Source organism: Pteropus vampyrus, unplaced genomic scaffold, assembly GCF_000151845.1.
Source record: "Pteropus vampyrus isolate Shadow unplaced genomic scaffold, Pvam_2.0 Scaffold90, whole genome shotgun sequence".
NCBI lineage: Eukaryota > Metazoa > Chordata > Mammalia > Chiroptera > Pteropodidae > Pteropus > Pteropus vampyrus.
In genome coordinates, this window is record NW_011888871.1 from 957582 (window position 1) to 963732 (window position 6151).

At 44.2% G+C, this 6151-nt stretch overlaps 1 non-coding gene across 1 annotated transcript; it reads left to right on the forward strand.

Moving 5' to 3' along the window:
• Positions 1-3841: 3841 nt before the first annotated feature.
• LOC111742293 lies at positions 3842-3959 on the forward strand. Its single transcript, XR_002781256.1, has one exon. It is a non-coding gene; the product is annotated as a 5S ribosomal RNA (ribosomal RNA).
• The last annotated feature ends 2192 nt before the right edge of the window (positions 3960-6151 follow it).

Consider the following 6151-nt stretch of genomic DNA (forward strand, 5'->3'; position numbering starts at 1 on the left):
GAATCCAATTCTTCCTACTTTAAACGGAAAGGGATTTATTACAGGGAGTTAAAGATCTTGCTGAATTGCTGAGGGGGGCTTAAAAATATACGCAGACTTACCCGCTGGGAGCAAGTCCCAGATCCGCCCTGCAGAACTGGGCTTCCGGGGGAGCCCATGTTCCAACCCGGTCAAGCCGATGGCGAAGCGGATGTTGCTGCTTAGCTCCATCCACGAGAGCAGGCCGGATATGTCCCACTGTGTTTCTGTCCCCTCTTAATTCAATTTCTGTCTTAACTCAGTCGTATCACACAGATACATGTTTTGTATGGTTCGTGTTTGTCGCAATATGGTTGGCACAACTGAAGTCTAGTTCAGAGCCCAGAGCCAGAGAGCTGGGAAGTGCCACGGTCGGCCTTCCGGTCTGCATTCCGCTCGTGGAAGCCTGGCGTGGGTTCGAGTGAGTCGGTCTACAGTGTTTCCGCAAATGTCTGCTTTCCAAACCGGCGCTGGTTCGCCAGCATGGCCCTGCCGTCCTTTCCCTTGCCCTGACAGGGTAATTCTTCTGCCACTTACGGCGGGAATTCCTACTCTCCCGCGGCTCTTTTTACTCGTAGTAGTTGACTGGAACCTAAGCTTGAAAGAAGGGCGGTGGCATGGCCCCCGACGGCCCCGGCTCAGTCATTCTTCCCGTCTTCCCTGCGCCCTTTTCAGATGGCCGTACGTAGCTGCAGCAGCACTGCGTGGAATAGAGGAAAAGGACACAAGAGCCAGGGACACGTGGACTCACGGAACAGGGTCCACGAGGTGAAGGGACAAGGATGAGGCGGGAATAAGACTAGCTCGAGGCCCCAGAAACAACCTCTCGTGAGCATTGGCTCCATCAAATTACTCTTTCCTTGTAGAAAACTTGTCTTCTCTCGGAGTCCAGGACACGTCACTCACAGGAGTGACCAAAAGCCTTCGTTCCCTTTGTCGAACCGTCTGCTCGCCTGAGGGCCTGGCCCGCTTTTCCCTCTGTCTTTGCGGGCCATCTCCTCCTTGGTTCCAGCGTCCCCAAGACGCCTACACTTACGTTTTCAGTGACCTTTGAGCTCCTCTTACATATCTCAGATCTTCTCACACCTAATATGTCTAAAACCAAAGTCTTGGTTTTATTTTTCCTCACTAAATCTTCCCTTTACCCAATGTCCTCCATCTTGATAAATGGCATCTTAATTTACCCAGTAACGCAGGCCGCAGGGCTTGGAGTAAGCCTCGATTTTCTCTGTCTCATTTCTCACGTTCGGTCCATTAACAAATTCTGTTGGCTCTCCCTTCAAATTCAATCCTGGATCGGGAACAGACGGCCAGAGGGGGTACGTCCGGTCGTGCCTTTCCGCTGCTCACTTAGCGTGTAAATCCTGTTGCGCTTAGAGTACAATTCAGAGTCCTCGCTGTGTGCGGCCTGCAAGTCTCTATGTGTGTGGACCTGGCTATGTTTCTGACCTTGCCTCCTGGCTCCATCCGGCTTGCTAAACTTCTTCTACGCACACACACATGCACACACACTCACACATACAGACACACATATACACAGAGACACGCACACTCACAGACACGCACACGCACACACACATTTCTGTTCCCCACTCGAATAAAAGCTTCATGAGGGTAGAACTTTGTTTTGCTCCCTCCCCTGTGCTTTCTTCGATGCAAAGTAGGTGCTCAAATCATTGCTGAATGGAAGGTGGGGACTTTGAAATTATTCCGAAGGTCCTGTCTGAGTGTGGAAGATCGAAGTATAAACTGTCTTTGTGGAGAGCAGGTGTAAGAAACAGTAAAGTATGTGGCTGGTCACTACTACGGGTAAGAGAAAGAAAGCAGTAAGGAATGACACAAATATGTAACTTGTAAATTAAACAGAAAAATGGAACGAATGGCACCTGACCAGACCCATAGGAGTTAGGAAAAGGAAAGTGGGATCAGTAGGACATACGAAGTAAGATGAAAAGAACAAATGGGAGTGGGCCGGAGACGTCCTCTTCTGCCATTCCTGCGAGCTCCACCCTCTTACAGCTCAGAATCCCCGGAGAGAACGCGACAAACAGCGCAGGGGACTGAACAGTGGGAGGAAGGCGGCAGACAGTCTAGGAACCGGGGGCCTTCATGACGAGAGGGCGAGTTCCTTGGGTTTCCTTATGGGCGCCCATCTGCCTCAGGGCACCGCAGAAGCTTCCAGTCCTGAACAGGCACAGGAGAAAAGCTCCACGAAGAGCCCGTTCTCCCAAAGGACGGGGAAAGGACGGTATCAGGACAACCTTTTTGGCAACACTCGCCCTGCTCCTTGCAAACACCAAGGGAATCCCACGCTGATACACATTTTCAGCGGGGCTGAGCAAGGAGTTGACTTTGCACGCATGCCCCTGCCCTCCCCGCACACCCCTTGAAATCAGGCAGCGTGCTCCAGTCCCCCACCTGGCGGTTGGAGCTCTGCCTGATCAAGGAGCTGATCTCATATTTCCTGTGTGGCAGAATCAGGTGGCACTTCAGATTTCCTACCATGTGGTATGAACAGGGCCAACCAGCTGCGATGAGATTTAACCAGCCCTGGCATTACACCTTAATAGGGGGACTGCAGACTAAAGGAAGGTGAAATGGGATCCAGGGTTTCTTAACAAAAACCTGCAGGATGCAGTCACTCATCATACCGAGAACCAGGAAAATCACTCATGAATAAGAAAGAACAGTCAACAGGTGCCAACACTGATGTTTATTTGGCACAGATTTGAACACAGCCATAAAAAAGTTTTAACAAGCTCTTACAACTTCTCTTACAATAAATAAAAAAGTAGAAAAGGAATTTATTAAAAAGAGAACCAAAAAGAAATTATAGAGCTGAAAAATGACTGAAATTAAAAGATCATGCTGAATGGACTCAATAGTGGAGTTGGAGATACAGAGAGCAGAATCAGTGAACTCGTATATAAATCAGTAGAATTCGCCCAACGTGAACAACAGGAAATAGGCTGAAAAAAGTTTTAAGAGTCTCACAGACCCGTGAGACAATAACACTTGATAAGCATGTCCACACAGTCCAGAAGGAAAGGAGAGAGTGAGACCAGAAAAATATTTGAAGAAATGCGAAAACTTCCCAAATTTGGTCAAAGCCAAACTTACAGACTTAAGAAACTGGTTGAATTCCAAATAGCGTAAACTCAAAGAAATCTGTGCCAAGACACATCATAATTAAAGTAAAGACAAAAGAAAACTATTGAAAGTAGCTAGAGAACAATGACACAGGACTTAAATGAGAGGAGGTTCTCATCTGGAGCCATGGAGGCCAGAAGGGACTAACATCATTTTTCAAGGACCGAAAGAAAAGATCTATGAACTATAAATAATACATGCGCAAAAAACAAAACAAAACAAAACAAGAACATCCTGCAGGACTCATTCTATCATTTTATATAGTGGCTGCACCATTTTACATTCCCACCAACAGGGTACAAGGGCTCCAATTGTTCCCCACCCTCACTGACACTTATTTTCTGGTTTGTTTTTTTTTTTTGGTGGGGGGGGTGGGGTGGGGTGGGTAGTAGCCATTCTAATGGGTGTGAGGTGGTATTTCATTGTACTTTTGATTTGCATTTCTTTTATGATGAACGATATTGAACATCTTTTCACGTGCTTATTACCTATACGTGTATCTTTTTTGGAGAAATGTCTGTTCAAGTCCAATGCCACATATCCAGTTTTAGGCCATTAGAACAGCATATGAACATATACCCAAAGAAACTGGGAAGGAATTAATAAAGTTAAGAAGTGAAGTTAAGGAAATAGATAAAGTACAACAGATACATAAATCTAAAACCCAGTTCTTGTCTACGGCCACACCACCCTGAACGAGCCTGATCCCGTCTGATCTCGGAAGCTAAGCAGGGTCGGGCCTGGTTAGTACTTGGATGGGAGACCACTTGGAAGACCAGGTGCTGTAGGCGTAAAAAGTAAAATATAAGGGACTGTAAGCTGACAAGGTCCTTGCAGTCTGTGAGGTCAGCCAAGGGTTGCCTCGCCTAAAAAATTAAAATGAAAAAAAATAAAACCCAGTTCTTGGGGAAGAGTAACAAAATAGATATCTCCCTCATGACACTGATGAGAAAAGAGTAGAAGTTGTCATTCTTGGAGACAGCAAAAAGACGCAACCACAAAAACAGGGTGTAAAAGAATCATAAGAAAACACTACAAGTTTATATGACAAAATCACAAATTAAGGAGAACGATTCGAAAATTAAGAGGAACAATTTTTTGGCTAATTATAAACTATCAAAAACAACCTAAAGGAAGTAGGAAACATGAATACACCTATTACTACTGATTTGATAAAAACGATTTTAAAGTATATATGGAAGGATAAACGTCCGAACTTGGCCAAGAATAGTATTAAGTAAAGACTGGAGGAGAATTTGCTTTGTGTAGAAAGCCGTATGCTTTAGTAGTATGGTGTTTCCGCTGGAATAGTAAAACAGGTCAGCAGAACCGAAGAGATGTTTAGATTCCAGCATGTGAGAATGTAATCTACAGCAAAGATAGTACTAGTTCAAGTCAGCGGGAAAGGGACAGATGAGAAGTGACGGAGTTACAACTGGCTATCCATCTGGAAGAAGATAAAATTGGAGACTTTAAAACATAAAATTATATCTGTAAATAATGTAAAAACATAACAAAGTCATAATAAAAATTATATATGAGCAAATTCCAAATAGATTAAAGACAAGTATAAAAATGAAAACAATTATATAAGATGGTCTCAGAGACATATGTGTGAAATAGAAGCCAGGGGCATCTTTTTCAGCTAAGACTGAAAACTCAGAACTCGTAAAAGGCAGCACATTTGGTGATACAAAATCTAAACAGTTTTATTGTAAAATATAGAGAAAACAAATGATATATTTGGGAAGTTATTTGCAACTCAAATGGTAAAGGAATAATATGTTTATAATAAAGAACTATTAAAAATTGACATTAAGAAAACAATTGATAAAATAGGCATATATGATTAATCAAATCATAGAGGAGCAAGTGTAAATGGTCACCAAGGTGGAAAGCTGGTGGATTTCACTAGTTGTCGCTATTAAGCAGAAAAATGCAAAATAAACTGACAATGAGGCCAAACCAAATTAAAAAGCTGTCACATCGGTTGGTGGCGGGGTTGTGGAGAAAAGGCAGCAACATGATTTGATACTGGCTTTTGGGAAAGCGATCTAGCAACATCAGTTATTAAAATTCTTTACATACGTTTCAATATACGTCACATACACCTGTCCTTCAACTTTGCTTCCACTCTCGTGACTCAGTCTCACAGGGTAACTGCCCGCGTGCAAGACAGGAAGAGAATGTTTTATTGTGGCAGCGCTTGCAGAGATGATAGAAAACAAAGGTAACGACCATTAACAGAGGTAGGGCCGAATAAACTACGACTTGTGAAGACCGTGTATAGCCACGGGATAGGAGTAGAGCTATGTCAGATGCTTGGAGGACCGTTTATGAAGTGCTAAGTGTGAAAATCAAATTGCAAAAAGGTACGCGTATCCCGATCTTACCTTCTTGATACAGATAATGACAAAGTCTCTGTGATATGTGGATGTATATGATTATATGATGGAGAAAAATACACAGGGTCCATATTAAGTGTTAGCAAGGGAGGGGAGAGAAGGAGATCAACGGGAAGACCACTAAAACTGCACGAAACGGTGTGTGCTGTTACACACAGGCACGCACAGACAGCGTGTAGAGCCCCTGTAAGATATATAAGTTCTTTATAAAGTATATGTACATGATAATTTTTTTCAAAGAGAACCTGGAAACAGACCTACCCTGCATTTTCTTTGTACGGAGCCTGCCTCAGACCACCGAGGACCGTTGCAGTCTGCGACCTGCCCCAGCAGCCTTGGCCTTGGCCACTTTGCTCCCGCTTCTTCCTCGGACCAAACAGCTTTCCTGTCTGCCGGGTGCCCAGCAGTTCATGCTAGAAACTTCTCTTCGTGATGCTTTCTTTGACTCTCCAAACAATGTTTTTGGACTCAAATACAGCTTTCCTTATTGTCCTTTAAGTGCTTGTCATTAGACCTCCCGCACCCTGTGGGCATCTCAACGTTGATTCCCAGTGGAGTTCACCAGCAGGCATGGGTGG